The 22,406-nt window shown below is 42.4% G+C and overlaps 1 protein-coding gene across 1 annotated transcript in view; it reads right to left on the bottom strand.

The window, feature by feature from the left end:
• The window catches only part of TENM4 (teneurin transmembrane protein 4), a 1,425,092-nt gene that overhangs the window by 1,158,346 nt on the left and 244,340 nt on the right, over positions 1-22,406 (bottom strand). Inside the window, exon 2 of the mRNA XM_044944048.2 lies at positions 2,713-2,775. The gene's annotated coding sequence lies outside the window, so the exon portion shown is untranslated. The remainder of the gene's footprint in view (positions 1-2,712; positions 2,776-22,406) is intronic.

Below are 22,406 nucleotides of genomic sequence, written 5' to 3'. Positions count from 1 at the left end.
CCACCTCATGTGAAGAGTTGACTCATTGGAAAAGACCCTGATGCTGGGAGGGACTGGGGGCAGGAGGAGAAGGGGACGACAGAGGATGAGATGGCTGGATGGCATCACTGACTCGATGGACGTGAGTCTGAGTGAACTCCGGGAGTTGGTGATGGACAGGGAGGCCTGGCGTGCTGCGATTCATGGGGTTGCAAAGAGTCGGACACGACTGAGCAACTGAACTGAACTGATATGGGTTGATATATTGATGCTGTTGATTATATTTTCTAAAGTTAATATGCACATAAATAAGTGTGCATTCCATGTATATCAGTAACTACCCCCAAACACTATACCTGAATTAATGGTCCATTTCCTAGTTGACTCTGCCTTTCAAAGTTAAAAAAAATAAAATGTGATACTTGCCACCTCCACACCTGCCTTAATCCTAGTCTCCTGAGAATCCATTATCAAATGGCTAAACCCAACTTGCCAACTCTGGCAGGAATCTTTGAAGACACAAGAGTAATAATTAGAACTCTATGTCTTCTAGAGCTGAGAGAAATGTATCTCTGAAGTGAAAAATTTATATTCCTAATATTGGTATATATTTTAGAGATAGATGTCAGGGGTTCAAGGTGTCCAAACTATGAAAAATACAATAAGTATGTGATAGCAACACCACAGCAGAATATTATGGGATAATTTAATTTTGATAGCATTCATGTCACATCAGTACATAAAATAGTAGCCCCATCGAGTGGCTACTGGAACATTTAACATTAAAGGTAAATGCCAGATATGAAAAGATTTATTGGTCCTCAAACTAGTAAACTTTAGCCTTACAGTGAAACAAGATATTCACTGATGGTGCTTCTTAGATTATTTCTTTCAGATTTTGAGTCTTGTGTGCGGAAGCTAGGATCCAGCAGAACACTGAAAAGCCTGAGGAAAAAGGCCTAAAATCATCACCAAAAAGGCTAATCATTCTTGTAGTACTAACACTATTATCTATCTATTGTTTCATAGAATATTTAAAGAAATATTTTTGTTGCATTTATGGTAAGTCATTCTACCCAATTTGCCCTAGAAGTAAAAACTGACTGCAAATGAATTAATGTACTATTTCCCTGTTACATAAATAATTACACTAAGACATGTGATGCTCTGTCACATATTAATGTTAGCAACTGAGCTGGATTAAACAGCATTGTAGAGATGAAAATAATTCCTTCTAGGTGTGCTGAGGGGCATACCAGAAAAGTTCCTTGCAATTTGCTTCTGGGGCATTTTGGGATTTGAAGATGCATGCGATATATTTTTCAAATGTAATTGAAATTTGGATTTTGTTTTCTTACAATGTTAAAAAATGAAAAAAATTTGAAGTACATCAATGTTTTCCATAGTGTGCCAACCATCCAAGGGTGATTGCATTGTACTGGATGGGAAAATAGAAATGAAATTGGCTTAGAACCAAAAGTAAAAATACAAAGACATTTGTGATGTGTGGTGATGGGAATGGAGGAAGGAATGGAGAAATATGTGATCAGGTTGGTAGAAGGAATACAATGACTTCATTTTTTGAGCCCCAAATTAAAATGCAAGATCTAAGACTCCAAATATATCAGTGGGATAAAGGAGAGAAAATTACGGCTTCCCCAGAAAAATTCAAATATTGTTCCTTTAGTAGTGCATGAAGAGGTAGTGAAACATTGACAAAGTGTTAATACAAGGAAAGAAAACTACAAAAAGAAACCAATTATTGTAAAGTGAATTAGATTCTTCAAATCTGCTTCTGTTTTCCCCAAATTATTGCTAGTAGCACAGGCAAAATATGTGGGTATGAAAAAAAATGTGTTACGTTAACTGTGTCTTCTGAGTACACTTATTATTCCCAATTTACGCATCAAGGAATATTTTGCGCTGAAAGCAAGAAACAGCTTAGTCTCCAGAATGAACTCCTTTCTTTATAGAAACAAGACAAGCTTCTTATCACACACCTCTAGGTGCCTCCCGGTAAACAAAACTTCAAATCAAACTCCCTCAAAAAACAAAACAAAACATTAGAACAATATCCCAGTCCATCAGTCAAAAACTATAAAACATGCTCTGAAGAAGAGACCAAAACAGACAACGTGTCTGGAAATACATTCTGCTCTTCCATGGGAATACAGCTAATGTGAAGGTCAGAACTCTTTTCAAGAAGTTTTGAAAGATCTCATTTTAATATCTACCCTTTGGTTTTTCTCAATCGGGGGCAAATGCTGCATCTTGTCATCAGTAGTTCAACAACATCTCAAAACCAAAGTAGTTATGACAGCAAAGTTTCATTGTTGAACAGAAGGTACACTTCCAGAGTGAACTGATGATCATTTGTTGAAGGAGAAAAAAAGGAGTGATGATTAACTTTTCAGCTATATTTGTCATATTTTAACAGGACTCCCTTAAACATAAATTTCTCTAGAGGATGTGAATTTTATATTTGCTTCACAAATATTTGGTTTATACACAACTCTTCAGCAACGCTCTGGTGGCCTAAAGAAAGCTGACCTCTGACGGTCTACAGAATACCTATATGCCTAGCAGAATATCCAAGCCACGAGCCCGGGAGGTTCGAGAATCATGAATACAACAGGACTCAAGAATAAAAAGTACCATTCAAATCAAGCTCTGACCACAGCTCTGCTCATGAGCAAAGGTAACACATGAGAAGTAAACAACCATATAACTCACCAGTATCACCGTTATCTGGGTAGAAGGTCCCCGTGACAAATCCAAGCTCAATCAATGGCTGTTCTGTAAAGAGAATGAGGAAGAGTGTTATCACTTCTGTAGTAGTGGAGGCATCTATGAGCAAGGAATTCAGCTGACCACATTTTGATGGAACCATACTGCAAGGCAGGCTTGGGTACGTGGTGGGAAGGAAAGGAAGACCGAGTATTAGAATTGCCTTGTTTCTTCTTCTTTAGCCCAAACCCCATATGTCTACTGCACAGATAGAAGCCAGTTCCAACCCTCAGCAAGAAGTAACTAGCAGGGTTTTGATGAATACCTTTTAATATACCATCAGTTGCACTTTCATTGGGCTTTCAAAAACATAGATACCATCAAGGTACTTCTCTGCTGAAAAGAGCTCTGCACTTTAAAGGTCAAGGCAAACTCCTTACCAAGATTTCTGGGGTCCTGCAGGACCTGATTTTAGCCTCCTTGCCTTTCCAACTTGCTATCTCCTTCCCAGCCTCACTAACTCCTGTGTATCTTTAGAAAACCAAGCAATCACCCTCATCCATCCACGAGTATGAGGACCCTGATGCCTTGAAGAACATGCCTGCCTAGTACTCATAAGCCTTCTTCCAGCCTGATCTCATTCAGAACTTACTCAGTTATCATCTCCAGAGAGCCTCTCCGTACCACCCAAGGCTGATTCAAGGGCACGCGTACCACGTTCCTACAGCACCTTATTTCTAATTCTGCCTCAGTGTTTAACAGCCTGCTGCTGCTGCCGCTAAGTCGCTTCAGTCATGTCCAACTCTATGTGACCCCATAGACGGCAACCCACCAGGCTCCCCCATCCCTGGGATTCTCCAGGCAAAAACACTGGAGTGGGTTGCCATTTCCTTCTCCAATCCATGAAAGTAAAAAGTGAAAGTGAAGTTGCTCAGTCATGTCTGACTCTTAGCAACCCCATGGACTGCAGCCCACCAGGCTCCTCCATCCATGGGATTTTCCAGGCAAGAGTACTGGAGTGGGGTGCCATTGCTTTCTCCAGTTTAGCAGCCTAGATTGTGATAATTTATCGAAGGATCTGGTCTTTATATATTGTTTTGTTATGTATCTTATTTATTGTCATATGGTCAGTACCTAGCCAAGTTCCAGGCATACAATAAATGCTTAATGCATGTCTGATGCATACTTTACATAGACAGTGAATAAGCATGTGGCAGAACAAGCAAGTCATTTAGTTACTACTTATCAAGCACTTATATACTGGGTTCTGTGCTAAATTCATTATGTATATTCACTCTCTGTTCTTGCCTAGATTCTGTCATCAAATGGTATAAATGATTTGTCTTGATTCTTTAAACCTATCCCATTCTCAAAACTATTCATTATTCAGTTTTCTAGCTGGGGTTCCTGGCTTAATTTCCACATCTGGAGTTTGCCTGAGGAGACCCATCTTAGTGGACTTTCTTGAACTTGACCCGATTTGTGTGACCACAGGAGTCTGCCAGAATTGTTCTCAGTTTTTTTTTTTTAATTAATTAATTTATTTTAATTGGAGGCTAATTACTTCGCAATATTGTAGTGGTTTTTGCCATACATTGACATGAATGTTCTTAGTTTTAAATAAAGCTTTTGTTTTTTTTTTCCTTATGATAAGAGCTTTGAAGCTATTAAAGGCCAATAGGCTATTTGGTTTAGTTAGGCCATTTGGTTTAACTTAAGAGGTTGACAAACTCTAGCCCATGGGGTAAATGCAGCTTACTGCCTCTTTCAATAAATAAGGTTTTATTGGCTCATAGCCATACCCATTTGCTTACAGACTGTCCATGGAGGCATTTCCACTACAACAGCAGAGTTGGGTAGTTGTAGAAGAGACTGTTTGACTTCGAAAGTCTAAAATATTTACTATCTGGCCATTGACATGAAAAGTCTGTCAACTCCTGATCTAGATCATCTTCTCTTCTAAAGACGGCACCTTCCTCAGCATTTTCACTGAAGAGAAATGTTTAACTTGCTAATTTATTGGAAGATCTAACACAGAAAGACATCTTTTATGTTAAATTGAATCTATGTGCTACAGAGGAAAAGAACAAGACGAGAAGGAAAAGCCAAAATGTTAACTTTCTTTGGTCATTTGTATATTTGAATTATAGATTTAAAAAAAAAAAAAACCTTACTTCTTTAGATTTTTTAAAATGGTTTTCTTTAGTGAATCAACGCTGCTTCTATAAGTGAAAAAAAATGAAAAATATAAACTCTTCTACACATTTGTCCTAGACGTATCTACTTATTTGAGCTCATTATGGCGGCAATAGACTCTTTCATGAATTTCTCTGTAAAGGTGGATGATAAACAGCATGAGGATGAAAAGAAACTGTGGTGATACAAATAAGATTATGGGAGAAGCAGATAGCTTCTGGCTTGTGTGAGTGGCTTTAGTAGCTCTAGAATAAGAAGGCAATGGTATAGATGATCTCATTTGCGAAGCAGAAAAAGAGACGCGGACATAAAGAATAAATTTATGGATAACAAGGGGGAAAGGTGGGGTGGAAAGAACTGAGAGATTGGGACCGACTTATATACACTATTGATACTATCTATAAACTAGGTAACTAATGAGAACCGCCCATCTAGCACAGGGAACTCTACTTAATGCCCTGTGGTGACCTGAACGGGAAGGAGGTCCCAAAGACAGGGGGCGCATGTGTATGTATGGCTGATTCATTTTGCTGTAAAGTAGAAACTAGCTCAACACTGTAAAGCAACCATACTCCTATAAAAAATAATTTTAAAAAAAGGCCATTGAGAGTTAACCTATGGAAAAAGAGTCATGTGAGTTCTTCTCCTTGGACTTCCTGCCTTCAATCTGCTTTTCCAAGAGTTCTTGAGACCACCAAGCCTCACAGCTACAACCTGAAATTTCCTTTGTCCTTCCTTGATCTCCCCTGTCTAGTCCTTTAGATTTGTCTCCATCTCCATCTCTGCAGACTCACACCACTCATCTCTAATGATGAAGGAGTTGCTTTCTCCCGAGGCAACACATTCTGCTCTTGATTTATAAAAACCTTCTCTGATCTTTCATGTTAAGATTGATCTGGCATCTTCCATTCATTGGTCCTAATTCTTTCCAAGTGACCCTACACCCCAGTCTACTCCCCTTTTCATGGCAACTCTGGAGAAGTGCAGATCCCTTAGCTTCTTCCTTTTCCACCCGGACATCCCCGGTTCTTCCAGATTTTCCTCATGGGACACTCTTTCTGGTTCCCTCACCATCCTTTATGCCTTCTCTGATCATACTCCAATTGGTTCCTGTTTCAAGTGTGGTTTACCCCAAGTCAGAGTGGTACCACTCCTTCCTACTTTCAGATACTGGGTTTTACTAAAGCACAGGAGTCCAGTGTTATATTATATCCAATGTCATGCCCTTGCTCATAGCCATTCAATGTATGGTTATGTATAAATTCCAGGTTTCTACATGGCTCCAACATTAGCATTTTAGATCACTTTACCTCATTCTCTCTGGAAAAGATCACAAATTTCTGTGGCCAGTTTTCTGGTATCTGGATATTTAGGTTATCTCTATAATTTCTCCTATTATAAACAACTCCACCATAAGATGACTTTTCCTCAAAAAAACTTTTTCTAATTCTTAGAACTATCTTAAAGATTTTCTTCCCAGATAATTATTTTCATCAATAAATAATTTTTGGTTGAAAAATTGTAAGACAATAGAATATAAGCACATTTTCGAGATCACTGAGTCCAATTTCTCATTATAAGTAAAGTTACTTGAATGAAAACAAATAGCAACTTAGCAAGAGAACTCATGCACCAGACTCATGTCTTGATGACTTTCCTTTTTTTTGCCCCATCCCATCCTAAAACTACTCTTTTCCACTTAATGAGGTACGCAAAGTCCAGGTAAGTATACCACCTTCTGAATAAACACAGTTATTAACACACAAACAGAAAATAAAACAAATTAATATATTCTACAAATATATTCTATGATATACTAGATATATATCTAATATATATACACAATATATATAATATCTATTTATATTTAATATATTTATATATTATATTTAATTATATATTATATCTATATAGATATTATATCTATAATATATATAGATATTTATCTACCCCAAGTAGATATATTTTTAAAATATTTCCATTTCAAAGATTTAGACAATTAGAGGAAACGAAAAGGTGTAGATTTCTGGGATATGTAGATTTCTATATAGAGAAGAGTCTTTAATCATTTAAAACTCATGAAATTGCTCACCTTTTTAAGCTTGTCTACATGAGAAAGGCTCTTCCATTGCAAACACATATATTTTAAAATATGTACAACTTCTTGGATTATATGCAGGACTGGCCTCAAAATCCTTAAAAAGATTTCTCCAAGCACTAGCAGCACTTACAAAATCCTAGACACTGAAAACACTTATCTAATCCTCATGTGGAGTGAGACAAATGCTATGGGCCAATATGGCAGAGAATACCCTCCAGTGCTAACTCTGATATGTTAACTTGGGAATTAACTTCCCTCATCTCCTTTCCTTCACTTGTTACTCTTCTTTTGGCAGCAGGTAGGGGGTGTAATGAATAATACCTTCCCCTTGAGTTTTATGAATGATTTAATTAGCAGACCTTCCATTTTCATTGAGTGCCAGGCACCAGATTGGACACTAAGAACAAAGCTATGAACAGATGGGTGTGGATCCTGCCTTTGTGGTCAAAGTGAAAAGTCAGTCATGTCCATCTCTTTGTGACCCCATGGACTGCAGCCTCCCAGGCTCCTCAGTCCATGGAATTTTCCAGGCAAGAGTACTGGAGTGGGTTGCCATTTCCTTCTACAGGGGATCTTCCCAACTGAGGGACTGAACCTGGGTCTCCCACATTGCAGGCAGACACTTTACCCTCTAAGCCACCAGGGAAGCCTTTGTGGTAGTTACTGCCAACTTCCCGTAGAGGCAAACAATCATTGTGATCTTTAAGTCTCTGACTCTGGCTTCCTCTCCCTCATTGTCAGCAGACTCTTGAGAAAAAGGATGATTTAATAAGGGGAAAATGCCAGACTTATTTCAGGGTCTAGTCAGTTTACAATTCTCTCTTTAAGCCCACCTCCATGCCTACTCACTTTCATAGAGTAGACCTGAAGCAGTCACTCTGATCAAAAACAAAACCTTTCTGGCCACTACTGCTTGAACCAAGCACTATCATCTTGCGACTAGGAGTTCTTTCTCCAGCAGTTTGAAAGTTTGTTGTTCAGTTTCTCAGTCATATCTGACTCTTTGCAACCCCATGGACTGCAGCACGCCAGGCTTCCCTGTCCATCACCATCTCCCAGAGTTTGCTCAAACTCATGTCCATCGAGTCAGTGATGCCATCCAACAACCTCATCCTCTGTCGTCCCCTTCTCCTCCTGCCTTCAGTCTTTCCCAGCATCAGGTCTTTTCTGATGAGTTGGCACTTTGCATCAGGTGGCCAAAGTATTGGAGCTTCAGCATCAATCCTTCCAATGAATATTCAGGGTTGATTTCCTTGAGGATTGACTGGTTTGATCTCCAGTTTGAAAGTTGGGCCCAGAGAATGAGATTTTTTTAGGTGGCTGGATTGAAATTTACACATTTGGAAGCTTGAAATGACCATGTCTTTTTCCCCTATGAAAAAGAGACCAAAGAAAGCCAGTCCTTGAAGGAGAAGAAAAAGGTGGCTGTGTAGGCAGAGGCAGAGATGCATGATGGAGGAAGTCCAGACAGCACTGTGAACTTCTCTTCCCATCCTGACCTTGTTTTTTTTTTAATTGATTGATTGATTTCAGGCTGTGCTGGGTCTTTGTTGCTGTGTGTTGTCTTCCTCTCATCACAGTGAGCAGGGGTACTCTCTAGCTGTGGTGCACGGGTCTCCCATTGCGGTGGCCTCTCTCGTTGTGGACCATGGGCTCTAGGGACGCTGGTTCAGTAGTTGAGCCTCACAGGCTCTAGAGCACAGCCTCCGTAATTGTGGCACATGCACTTAGTTCCTCCACAGCACTTGGGACCTTCCTGGACCAGGAATCGAACCCGTGTTCCCTAGTTGACAGGTGGATTCTTAACCACTGGACCACCAGGGATGTCCCTGACCTTCTTTTTCATGAGAGAAATTCTTTTCCTTATAATAAATCCCACTCTTTGCTTAAGCTACCACAGGCTGGTTTCTATAAAGTCAAGTGACCTAACTAATATGCTGGGGATGGGGATGGAGATTAGGGTTGCTTCCTCAACAAGCCCGAGTATAATGGTCTTACAGCAAGGGTGACTCGGTAACTGTGGGAGACCCTTCTGGGCAGTAGTTACAAGATGAAGGGGGAGTCATGTGCCAAAACACGATGTAAGTGAAAAGGAAACATCAAAATGAGAGATGATCAAAACTCAGCGCTGCCAGAATTTGAGAACTGACACAAAGAGCCTTCTTAATCATAGAGAAAAAGAGCCTTGGAGTGTAAATTTAAACAATGAAACAGAGGTGAGTTTTAAGTATAGTTATTCAAAAGGCCTGGTTGAACACTGGTCTTGCATTTAAAGTAGTGAGACTGATTGTTTTAACAGAAAGACCAGAATTTAAACATAAAAACCATCCCTGACTCATTTAAGTGGTTACCTAAAAAGGTGGAATTCTTATTCCCATAAAGCTGTGAAAGCCAGTTCCAGAATGCGGGTTGTTTAGATCCCATGGTACACAACTACAGAGTGCTTTAGATGGAGCCCAGCTGGCTTCACAATTACCAGCTGTGTGACATGGGGGGAGGCACAGAACCTCTATGGGCCTTAAGGTCTTTCACCTGAAAAATAGGGCAATGTATATGCAATTGAGAGGCCATGCTGCTGCTGCTGCTGCTGAGTCGCTTCAGTCGTGTCCGTCTCTGTGCGACCCCATAGATGGCAGCCCAACAAGCTCCTCCATCCCTGGGATTCTCCAGGCAAGAACACTGGAGTGGGTTGCCATTTCCTTCTCCAATGCATGAAAATGAAAAGTCAAAGTGAAGTCACTCAGTCATGTCTGACTCTTAGCGACCCCATGGACTGCAGCCCACCAGGCTCCTCCATCCATGGGATTTTCCAGGCAAGAGTACTGGATTGGGGTGCCATCGCCTTCTCCGTGAGAGGCCATAGCTGAGAATGAATGACAGACAGTAAGCAGCAGAAGGCCTGGTGTATTATCTGTCACTTGCCATGTTTGCTGTGTCTCTTTTCAGCTCTTGGTGTGGCACTTGTGTTTTTGGTGAAGCCAGAAGACATTTGGAAGAAAGACTAGTAAACACAGACAAGGTGAGAAATGGTGTTGGAAACAAGGTGAGGCTGTCTCAGTTATTTATTTAATATCTACTGTTTGCTGGACCCGGGGCCAAACTATCAAGCAATGAAGCATATTAACTTCCCTCATATTAACTTTACTGAACATAAATTTTGATTTTCTTAGTCTTAACTGACATTGCAAATGAGGACAAATCATTCAGTAGAACACAACCGCTTCACAAACATGGGGGCCCATGATTTCCTATGTCTGTGTTGCATGTTCTGAAACAGCTAAACAAATGAATAAGCCAGCAGCTCCTCACCCAGCACACCATGTCATTATGGTCTGGCTACTTGTTGCAAGGCCTGGATGCACTATAAGCTTACTGATGTTTTCTGCCTGATTAAATTCCCAATTCTGAGAGAACTGCCTGATCCACAATAGGTGGTATAGGAAGGAAGGGAAAAATAGAAGGATGGAATGAGGGAGGAAAAGAAGGAAGAAAACAAGGAATATATATATATATATATATGACTTATATATATATATGACTTTTATATATATATATATGACTTATATATATATATATATATATATATATATATATATGACTTCCCTGGTGGCTCAGATGTTAAAGCATCTGCCTACAATGCGGGAGACCTGCGTTTGATCCCTGGGTCGGGAAGATCCTCTGGAGAAGGAAATGGCAACCCACTCCAGTACTCTTGCCTGGAAAATCCTATGGATGAAGAGCCTGGTAGGCTACCATCCGTGGGGTTGCAAAGAGTTGGACACGACTGAGCAACTTCACCTTACCTTACCTCACCTCACCTATATATATATATATATAAAATTAAGGGGCCTGGACTTGGATAATCTTCAGGGGCTTTCTACCATGACTGTGTTATGATTTTGCAAGTCTATTTCCAGTAGCAGAGGACTGTTTAGACTTCTACCCTGATGCCCCCTACCAGGAAAATAACACAGACAGCCTTGTGCTTTTTATAACTCATCAGGAAGAGTCAAAACATTCTCCCAGGGAGCAAAATTCACATAGAAGCCCTAGTTGTGAGTTGGAGCAGAAAGGACAAGGTATCGTCTGCAGAGGTCCAGCTCTAGTGACTGAAACATACAGATACAAACCCAGGATAGGAATAAACTCCTGGGAGGGAAAAGCCCATGGGCTGCACAGTGATCAGGGCAAAGGCACCATCCAACCACCCCCAAATGTGAGTGAGCACACTCACGTCTTGGGCAGATCTAAGTCTGCAGTGAATAGGAGAGAGATGGGTGACGGATGTTCTAGGATTCGACTTTGCCACTGCGTCTTTGGGAGCCAGTCTGATTCATTTACATACATACATTCAATTACTTATTCAGATAATGTTTACTGATCAGGAAGGCCAAGTTATATGAAAGTACTTGGGAAGAACCACCAACCTAGCCTTAGAATTTAGGGAGGTAACACCAGATGTTAGGAGGTAGCATTTCAGATAAGAGAATGGATGGGTATAAGCTGGTCAGCTGAAGAGTTGTTGGTGTTCAGTTGTTCAGTCATGTCCGACTCTTTGTGACCCCATGAGCTGAAGCACACCAGGCTTTCTTGTCTTTCACTATCTCCTGGAGTTTTCTCAAACTCATGTCCACTGAGTTGATAATGCCATCCAATCATCTCATCCTCTGTCACCCCCTTCTCCTCCTGTGCTCAATATTTCCCAGCATCAGGGTTTCTTCCAATGAATCAACTCTTTGTATCAGGTGGCCAAAGTACTGGAGCTTCAGGTTCAGCATCAGTCCTTCCAATGAATATTCAGGGTTGATTTCCCTTAGGACTGACTGGTTTGATCTTCTTGCAGTCCAAGGGACTCTCAAGAGTCCTCTCTAGCACCACAGTTCAAAAGCATCAATTCTTTTGATGTTCAAAAGCATTCAGCCTTCTTGATGGTCCAACTCTCACTTCCATACATGACTACTGGAAAAACCATAGCTTTGACTAGATGGACCTTTGTCAACAAAATGATGTCTCTGCTTTTTGATACACAGTCTAGGTTTGTCATGACCTTTCTTTCAAGGAGCAAGCATCTTTTAATTTCATGGTTGCAGTCACCACAGTCATCCAAAATGATTTTGTAGGCCAATAAAGTAAAATCTGTCATTGTTTCCACTTTTCCCCCATCTATTGGCCGTGAAGTGATGAGACTGGATACTGCGATCTTAGATTTTTAATGTTGAGTTTTAAGCCAGTTTTTTCACTCTCCTCTCTCACCCTCATCAAGAGGCTCTTTAGTTCCTCTTCACTTTCTGCAATTAGAGTGGTATTTCTGCATATCTGAGGTTATTGATATTAAGAGATAATTAGGAGGTAAGGATGTTATGTCTGTCTTTGGTTTACAGATGCTTCAGGTCATGTCTCCTCTGTGATGTGCTTCCCTCATTACAGGCCTGGGTGTAGACTAAGCGCTTCACAAAGCACTCATCATCACGACATCAGTGCTGACATATACTGTCGCTGCTTTTCAGTGTTGGCCAGCATCAGGCCTTTGGCCATGCTGTGGTATTTGCTAGATACCACATGCAGCCTGGGGCTTATTTTTCATTCTTTAGCTTGTCAACACCCAAGGTCAGGGACTCTATCTGCTTCACTTCCTTGAAGCTATAAAACCACAGCACGACTAATGTGACACAGTAGAGCAAAGAGTGACCTCAATTTTCCCACTGGTCTGAAGGCCCTGAGGTCAGCTCTTCTCAGGGATCAGGCTTTAACAGAGCGAGGGACCTCTGCACTTGGGCATCACCCCTGCCACATGCATGCCTCAGTTAAATGTGCAATTTTAAGAGAAATGAAATTGAGTTCAGAAAGTGGTTGCTGAGGCTGTGGGTATTTCATCCCGTTACTTGGGCATCTGTGGGTGGTAGAGATGCACAGTCTTGGACTCCAGGGCCATCAAGGTGATCTTGCAGTGTCAGGGATTTTCATGACTGCCCTTGTCTGAGTTCTTCAAGGTACAAAGTATGTACACTAATTGTTATGCCTACGGTCTATTTCCACCTACTCCAAGGAGAATGTAAGCTCCATGTGGGGAGGAGATTTTTTTTTTTTTGATCTGTTTTCATACTGTGTCCTCAGGGGTTAGAACAGTACCTGGCACAGAGTAGGTGCTCAATTAGTAGTAGCTGGATAATCAAATTAGCTGGATGAGCTTGGGAAGATTATTTGAAATCCAGCTTCAGGTTGATTCATATTTCAAATGGGATTAATCATATATATCTTATACCTCTTTCAGGGCTCTTTTAAAGGTAAAATGAAAATGGAAAGACCCTTAGTTGAATGTTCAGTTGCCATCTTTTGTATTTTACCAAGTTTACGGTATTGTAGCTGACCATCCATCCATCCATCCATCCATTCATCCACCCATCCATCATTTTAGTTTAGGACCTACTATGCACCTTTGTAGAGCATCTACTGTGATTCCAAACCAAGGATTGTTCTAGACGTGATGGTGACCATCTGGAATGTTTGCATCAGGACTGCAGTATGATGACCTATATCTTCTTTTTGTAAATGAGGAAATTGAGTCTTAGCAAGTTCACATGTATGGAAAGTGCCAGAGCAGAGATCCACACTCCATGTCTGTCAAACTGGCTTTTGACTCCTGGCTCTTCTATTTCCTCTCTTTGAGTTTTCTCCTTTGCCTGCTTCACAGGACACTGTGTACGTGCCTGGCATATACACAGTAAATGATGTAAAGTGCTTACATGGCACCACACCAACTGCTGCAGTCACAGGTGTTCTCCCAGGGCTCCCCCAGTGATGATCCTCATGGCAAATCACGTTCAGTGTTCTTTTCGATTACCCTCCTGTCAGTCTTCATTTAAGGCCATTCCAGCAGGAGAACTGCTTGGGGTTGCAGACTCCCACAGATCGCTGCTGTGCGCTGGCACCTGGGTGTCCTCTGAGCGTCAGAGATCCCTGCTCAGCTCTGTCTCCTCTCCAGTCCTGGGTGAACTCCTGCATTCAGATGCAGGCTGTCTCTGGGGAAAACTCCAGATGTTTCCTTATGGCCTCTCATCCAGCCCTTCCTACTTTCAGTTCAGTTCAGTCACTCAGTCGTGTCTGACTCTTTGCGACCTCATGAATCGCAGCATGCCAGGCCTCCCTGTCCATTACCAACTCCTGGAGTTCACTCAGACTCACGTCCATCGAGTCAGTGATGCCATCCAGCCATCTCATCCTCTGTCATCCCCTCCTCCTCCTGCCCCCAATCCCTCCCAGCATCAGAGTCTTTTCCAATGAGTCAACTCTTTGCATGAGGTGGCCAAAGTACTGGAGTTTCAGCTTTAGCATCATTGCTTCCAAAGAAATCCCAGGGCTGATCTCCTTCAGAATGGACTGGTTGGATCTCCTTGCAGTCCAAGGGACTCTCAAGAGTCTTCTCCAACACCACAGTTCAAAAGCATCAATTCTTTGGCACTCAGCCTTCTTCACAGTCCAACTCTCACATCCATACATGACCACAGGAAAAATCATAGCCTTGACTAGACGGACCTTTGTTGGCAAAGTAATGTCTCTGCTTTTCAATATGCTATCTAGGTTGGTCATAACTTTCCTTCCAAGGAGTAAGTGTCTTTTAATTTCATGGCTGCAGTTACCATCTGCAATGATTTTTCCCCAAAAGAGCCTTCTCTTCAAGAATCCATTCAGTAAACAAAATAATATTTGATAAGAATAGTAAAAGTAGTGTCCTGTATATTGTGTTATACAAAGCTTAGAAAGCAGTATTAATCCCAACAAAGAATACCAGTGTTTCATTGGCCCCTATTAAATGTGGCATTTGGGGGTAGCTTCGTACAACATCAGGTATGAACCTTGTTTGTTAGGTAAGAAGGCCTTTTGGTAAACACAGGCCCCAATCCAACTTAGCTGTTCTGGAGAAATTAACCTGCTGTGGGGACTGTGCCTTGGGCACAGAGTCATGCCCCCCTGGAAACTGGTTTTTCTCTTGTTTGGTTTCTGTTTCATCATGGCAAGGAGGAGAAGGCTGCTCTCTGAACATCGCAGCAGCTAGCTCCATACTCACATCCCAGGGGAGCAGAGGGTTGGGAAGTCAGTTCCTGGATACCTGCAGTGAGCCGAACAAAGGAAAAGGTGCTTCATCTGTATCACACAGGATTCCTTTTTCACAGCTCTGCGAGGCACATGATCCTCTTTTGTAGATGTGTCTTCTGAAGCTCAGAGACCCAACATCATTTGTCCCCATCACACAGGATGACAACTGGAAACTGAACCCCAGTCTCTCTGACTCTAAAACTGGCACTCTTTCCACCCCACACCCCCATACTTAGAACTGCTCGTTTTTACTTTGGCCCCTTATGTTATTTGTGTGTATGGCTTTTAGCCTCTTTTGACAGTGAAAAGAGTATCTTCCTTTTTCTCTTTATTTTTCATCTTCTCCTCTAGCTCCTAGTGTATTACAAATGCTCAATACATCCTGCTTTTAAAACATATATGGACACATTTTGCTTTCATTATTTACTATTAACTCCGTGCCCCAGACATGAGAATCAGACTTATTCATCTTACATCTTTTCTGTTGGCTTTATTTGTGGCCATCCATGCTTAGAACTGTCTGGGAGATTTCGCCCTTGAAAAAAAGTGGAGCTTTTTATTCTTTAGTTATGAGGGTACAACAACAATCTCCAAACTAATAATGTTTTGATTTTTTTTCTTAGTTGCCTTTTTTGAACTTCTATTACTTATATAAAAATGGCAAACTGCCTTCTTTACTGCTTCAAATTACTTCTGTTAAAATATTTCTCTGCTGCCAGGTTTCAACCTGAAACCAATGTTTGTATCCAAGTCACATATAGGAATGAAGGATATGTTTGGGTACCTTTCCCCGGCTTTCATTTTCAGCACTTCAATCCAAAGTTTCCTCTATGGTAAAACTATACGTCTGTTAATATTTAAAGACACTAAGATAAGAGTACTTCTTTCCAATGATTACATTTGAAAGAGCTTGACCCTGCCTCTCTTTGGTTGAGTTCCGGTGGAAGCTAAAGAAAAAGAAGAGAAGCAAGACTGTGCTGTACTCATTAGGAACAAGAGGCTGTTGACATGCAGGGCTCTGAGATCAATGGTGTTGCTCACAATTCAACGCTCTGGTCATTCAAGACAGAAATCATCCTCAAGAAACATAAATATGCATTAGAGACAAAATGGCAACCTCAAAGAGATAATCGAGCTATCATATTTGCCAGCAGAAATAAAGCAATTCTTAGCTGCGAATGGTTCCTTCTTTCTATTCTGTGCTGGGAGGGTACATGTCTGAGGGGGAACCAATTTCCTGGAGCATGCCACCCCCTTCCAACTTTGGAAAGCAACAGGGAGTCACGCTGGGATCCAAAGAAAGAAACTAGAGCGTCTAGTTCTGCCTCTAGGTTGTATATTGAAGAACCATTCATGCTTAGTCACTCAGTTGTGTTCAACATTTTGTGACCCCCATGGACTACAGCCCACTTGGCTCCTCTGTCAATGGAACTTTCCAGGCAAGAATACTGGAGAGAGTTGCCATTTCCTCCTCCAGAGGATCTTCCCAATCCAGAGACTGAAACCGTGTCTCCTGTGTCTCCTGCATTGGCAGGCAGGTTCTCTACCACTGAGCCAGCTGGAAAGCCCAAACAAGCATTAGATTTCCTATCCTCCCCTCCTTCAAAAGAGCTTCCCGAGATGGTGTGTGGGATAGGGCCCAGGGCACAGATCTCATGGGGAGTTGTACTTTCTTCAGGCATATTCAGAAACCAAGCATGGCGCAGACAGTGGCTGGATGGGAATGCGATCTCAGCTACTTTTCCTTTGGACGCCACAGCTAACAACTTGATTTCTCTGACCCTTGGTTTCTCCATCTATAAGAAAGGGGTATGTATTGTTGTTTCCTGATACATGAATTGGGACAGATGACAGATGTGAAGTTGCTTTGATAAGGCTGCACCAGTCTGGAGTCAAACTGCTGGGGTTTGGATCCTATCTCCACCGTTTACTTGCTTCACCATTTACCAGTGTGGCCCTGGAAAACTTCCTTCACCTCTCTGTGCTTTGCCTTCCTTGCTTGTCAAGGGCGTATGGCGTTCTTGTGAGAATTAGATGAGTTCATAGATATAAAGCACTTCAAAGTCTGTGTGGCATGCAGTAAACCTCCATTATTAGCTCTATCCTTGTATAAGTCCAGGGTAGGTCAATAGCATATCCTAAGCTGTCTCTGCCTGTGACTCAAGGATATAAATGGGACAATAATGTGTTTTCTATTATTAGAAACATGAGTTATAGATTTATGCATTCTATCAGCAAACATTTTTATAAGCATCAACTATGCCAGGCATTGAGCTGGATACAGAGACACCCGGGCACATGTGCTCTGCCCACAAGGAATTCTGAGTCCAGAGGGACAGACCAATGGATAAGCCAGAATCATGATAGCCTGGGAGTTCCTGGCTGTAGGAGCATAGTGGAGAAAGCACTGAACTCAGCCTGTTCAGTCTGGAAAGATTTCAGAGGAGGCACGATGTCTGTTGAACAGTGTCCTGGAGCTCCTGGGAAACTGCACTGCAGGCAAGAAGGAGAGCAGGTACAGAGGCCTGGAAGTGGAAAAAAGCATGGTGTGTGTGTGTGTGTGTGTGTGTGTGTGTGTGTGTGTGTGTGACAGGGAGAGTGTGTGCATGAGAACGGGGAAGACAAGGAAAAGAAGCTAGGATGGCAAAGAGACCCCTGTGGTCACTCCATCTCCACACAGGTTCTCTTTGGGGATCCCAGACTCCCCAGGTTCTTGGAAGGTGGGGTGGGCAAAAGAGGTGATTCTCTCCTTCTTCCCCCGCCTTCCATCAGACACACCTCTGATCCTCACTTTCCATCTCTTCCCATCCTCCTCTATATTATCCACACTGAGCTTCATCCAGTCTCTGGAGTGTCGTGCAGCTTCCTGGCCCAGGGTCTTTGCACCCTGTCTGCACTGCTCTCTCTGTTTTCTATCTTTTCAGCCAGTTTGCTTCCACTCAACCCTCAGATGTCTCCTAGATATCATGTCCTTTTAGGAGCAGGAACCCTTCCTCTGGGCTTCCATGGCCCCCTCCCTTACCTGTCCTAGCATTTATCTTTGGGCTTTACTGCTCTGTTCTTAGCCTCCAGCATGCAGCCTGCCACATAACAGGTAACTTAGTGAATATTTGTTTAATGACTACAATGAAGGAGCAAGGGATTCTCCTTATAGACTTCCTTTACTATTTCTCCTTCCTTCCTGGCCAAACGCAATTGATCACCAAGGTTTGTTCTTCTGGATGTCCCTCTCCTGTCTCCCCACTTGTCTTCTCTTGCCTGGATCACTGCTAGAACCTCCCTGTATCTCAGGAGTTATCCCTGCTACTGGATCCTATAATTTCCCATTTAGAATCCATCTGCAGCTCCTACTGCCCCATATTAACATTCAGCCTTCTTGGTTAGCAGTCAAAGCCCTTCTAGTTACATTACACAGGTCTCCATGTTTGTCTAAAATAGCCTCTGAGGTCGTCAAGGGCTTGTCCTATATCTCCTGATAGCTAATTCCCAGCAGAGTATCTAGAACACAATTTTTGTTCAGTCAATATTTGTCTAAAGAGTAAATCAGACTCATATGAATCTAGTGTGGCAAGATGATTTTGTGTTTGGCTAAAAATCTCTTCAGCAGGGCACTTCAAGGGAAATGTCCCAACAAGGAAATGAGAGTTAAATTCAGCACAGCTGACTGCTTAACAATGCCATTTGAGGACATAAATGAAATTAACTTCTCTTGTCACATTTACTAACAGTGCTGGTGAGCAGGTGCTCAGGGAGGCCGTCTGCCATGGTTACAGAGAAAGATCCCACAATGGAAACCACCCACAGTAAACCCAAGGTATGCTGAACTCCGAAGTTTCATTCATTGCCAATTAGATGGTGTTAATGACTTTTTCTTTGGGGGTGGAACTTATTTCTCTATTTCCTTTCTTCTATGCCTTTCTCCTGCACTACCCCCCACCCCTGCCCCAATTCTTTTGCAGAAGATGTGTGGTCTTGGTAAGCAACTTAACAAAATCAGTTACTTCTTTTGAAAATCACCCCTTCCTCAGATTTTTCTTGTAACAATTAGTAGTGTTATTGTTATCAGTGGTGGTGGTAAGGAGAATATGAGAGCTGACATCTATCTGTCGCATAACTCCATGCCAAGCACTGGCCTGAGTACTTCTGCTGAGAATTTATAGAGATCGCCACTCAAATGAAAGAAGTAACTCCAAGCCCCTTAATTCTTAGCATGGTACTTGCTGCAGCTGCTGCTAATTCACTTCAGTCGTGTCTGACTCTGTGTGACCCCATAGACGGCAGCCCACCAGGCTCCTCCATCCCTGGGATTCTCCAGGCAAGAACACTGGAGTGGGTTGCCATTTCCTTCTCCAATGCATGAAAGTGAAAAGTGAAAGTGAAGTCGTTCAGTCATGTCTGACTTTTCGCGACCCCATGGACTGCAGCCCACCAGGCTCCTCCATCCATGGGATTTTCCAGGCAAGAGTACTGGAGTGGGGTGCCATCTCTTAGCACAGTATAAATTCTCAAGAAATGTTAATCATTATTATAAAGTTATTATATAATCCTAACAGCTAATTTCTTTTTTTTTTTTTTTTTGCTAATTTCTGATGTCAGTGTAACTTTTATATTTTCTTCTGTGGTTTAGTAGATGAGGAGTCTGAGGCTTTCAGAAGGTAGTAATATTTAAGTGTGAACTTGGGGTCCACACCCAAGATGACTGTCTCCAAAGGCCATGTGATATAACAGATGTAAAGCACTCTGTGAAACACAGGGCTGTGTACACGCTAGCTGCTCTCATACAAGGAGGTTAAGTAGGTAAGAGGGCAGGGGAAATAAATGGGGACACAGTTATCATAGCTCAGAGGAATTGTGTGTGTTTGCAGATGCGTGCACACAAGTCTGGAGAATTTTTTGAAGATACTTTAAGGACCCAAAAGGCTCCTTTCTTTAGGATAGGTAGCCTCTGAAATGATTGACAAGCCAAGTTTTCAGGCTTCCATCTAGGCTCGTGAGGCTACTCCAGAGAAACGGTGTGGGAGGGAGACAAGCAAGGCAGGTCTCCTCTAGCATCTCCGTCCAACACTTGAGCATCCCATGAGGCCCAGGAAACAGGAATTCTCATTTTACAAATGCACAGACTGATAAGCAAGAGAGTATGAGACCCACCTGAGGCCTTCCTGTTTACACATTAGTGTTTCTGGCCCAAAGTTTAATAGCTTCAAGAACCATACCTTTCTTGAATAAAGCACTTAAACACTCTAACTTTCAATTAGTTAACAGTTAAGTCTTGGTGGGGAAGATCCCCTGGAGAAAGAAATGGCAACCCACTCCAGTATTCTTTCCTGGAGAATCCCATGGATAGAGGAGCCTGCTGGGTACAGTCCATGGGGTCGCAAAGAGTCGGACACAACTGAGCGACTTCACATACTACTCACACTAAGTCCATTACACCAGGCTCCTCCCTCCAGTATCTGGGGGCATCAGGGCACAGAACAGGTGCTCAGGACATCCAGGGCTCGGCTTTGGCTTGCCGTCACCTTCTCCATGACCTCAGTCAACCCCCTCTCTGGTTCTGCTTCCTCATTTGTGAAATGGGCTGGGGGGCTCAGAGGACTGTAGTGTCTAGCTTGAAAAGAATAGAATTCTTCTGAGTTCAAAGCATGCTTTTAGACACATGTCGTTAGACCTGTATTTCAATTTACAAAGAGTAGAGTTAAAAATCAAGATTGTGGACTAGAAAGACACTAGGCTCACCCCTCCTCCCCCCACCGCCCCCACGGACACATCAAAATTACAACTACGGGGCTCCCCTGGTGGTCCAGTGGTTAAGAATATGTCTTTAAATGCAGGGGATGAGGGTTCAATCCCTGGTCAGGGAAATAAGATCCCACATGCTGCGTGGCCACTAAGCCTGTGTGCTACTACTGACCCTGCATACTACAACCAGAGAGAAGCCCACACGCTGCCACAAGAGCCTGCACTCCACAGCGAAACATCCCACATGCCGTAACTAAGACCCAAGGCAGACAAAAATAAACAAATATATTTATTAAAAAAATCCCAAACTACAACTCCATAGAGAACAGCTCTCCCTGGAGTTACCTGACGACTAGCAGAACAGCTCTTCTACAGCCAGAGCTGTAAAGGGAGGTCCACATGGAGGCCGGTAGAAAGGGAAGACAAGCCATCTGATGGGGACCCGTACCTCTAGTGAGGGATACAGAAGAGGAGGGGGATGTCACAGGCCCAGGCCTCCTCCCTGGGGAGTGATGGGTTAAAGGTCCATATTGGGCACCCCAGCTCTGAGGTCTGACACTGGAAGAGGAGTCCCCTTAGCTGGTTTGAAAACCAGCAGGGCTTTCCAGAGGGCTGTAAGAAACCAAGACTCTGCCCTTAGAGAGCCAGTCACAGACTTGCTTACTCTCAGTCTCAGGGCAGGAGGCAGCAGATTGCAAACCGCCTGGGGCCCTGGCTCTAGGTGAGTGATCACACCATCATGATTATCTGGGTCGTGAAGATCTTTTTTGTACAGTTCTTCTGTGTATTCTTGCCACCTCTTCTTAATATCTTCTGCTTCTGTTAGGTCCATACCATTTCTGTCCTTTATCGAGCCCATTTTTGCATGAAATGTCCCCTTGGTATCTCTAATTTTCTTAAAGAGATCTCTAGTCTTTCCCATTCTGTTGTTTTCCTCTATTTCTTTGCATTGATCGCTGAGGAAGGCTTTCTTCTCTCTTCTTGCTATTCTTTGGAACTCTGCATTCAGATGCTTATATCTTTCCTTTTCTCCTTTGCTTTTCACTTCTCTTCTTTTCACAGCTATTTGTAAGGCCTCCCCAGACAGCCATTTTGCTTCTTTGCATTTCTTTTCCATGAGGATGGTCTTGATCCCTGTCTCCTGTACAATGTCACAAACCGCAGTCCATAGTTCATCAGGCACTCTATCTATCAGATCTAGGCCCTTAAATCTATTTCTCACTTCCACTGTATAATCATAAGGGATTTGATTTAGGTCATACCTGAATGGTCTAGTGGTTTTCCCTACTTTCTTCAATTTCAGTCTGAATTTGGTAATAAGGAGTTCATGATCTGAGCCACAATCAGCTCCTGGTCTTGTTTTTGTTGACTGTATAAAGCTTCTCCATCTTTGGCTGCAAAGAACATAATCAATCTGATTTCGGTGTTGAACATCTGGTGATGTCCATGAACACAAGAGTCTTCTCTTGTGTTGTTGGAAGAGGATGTTTGCTACGGCCAGTGCATTTTCTTGGCAAAACTCTATTAGTCTTTGCCCTGCTTCATTCCATATTCCAAGGCCAAATTTGCC

Source organism: Bubalus bubalis, chromosome 5, assembly GCF_019923935.1.
Source record: "Bubalus bubalis isolate 160015118507 breed Murrah chromosome 5, NDDB_SH_1, whole genome shotgun sequence".
NCBI classification, from domain to species: domain Eukaryota; kingdom Metazoa; phylum Chordata; class Mammalia; order Artiodactyla; family Bovidae; genus Bubalus; species Bubalus bubalis.
Note: the sequence above shows the minus strand (reverse complement) of the source record. Positions and strands in the feature narration are given on the sequence as shown.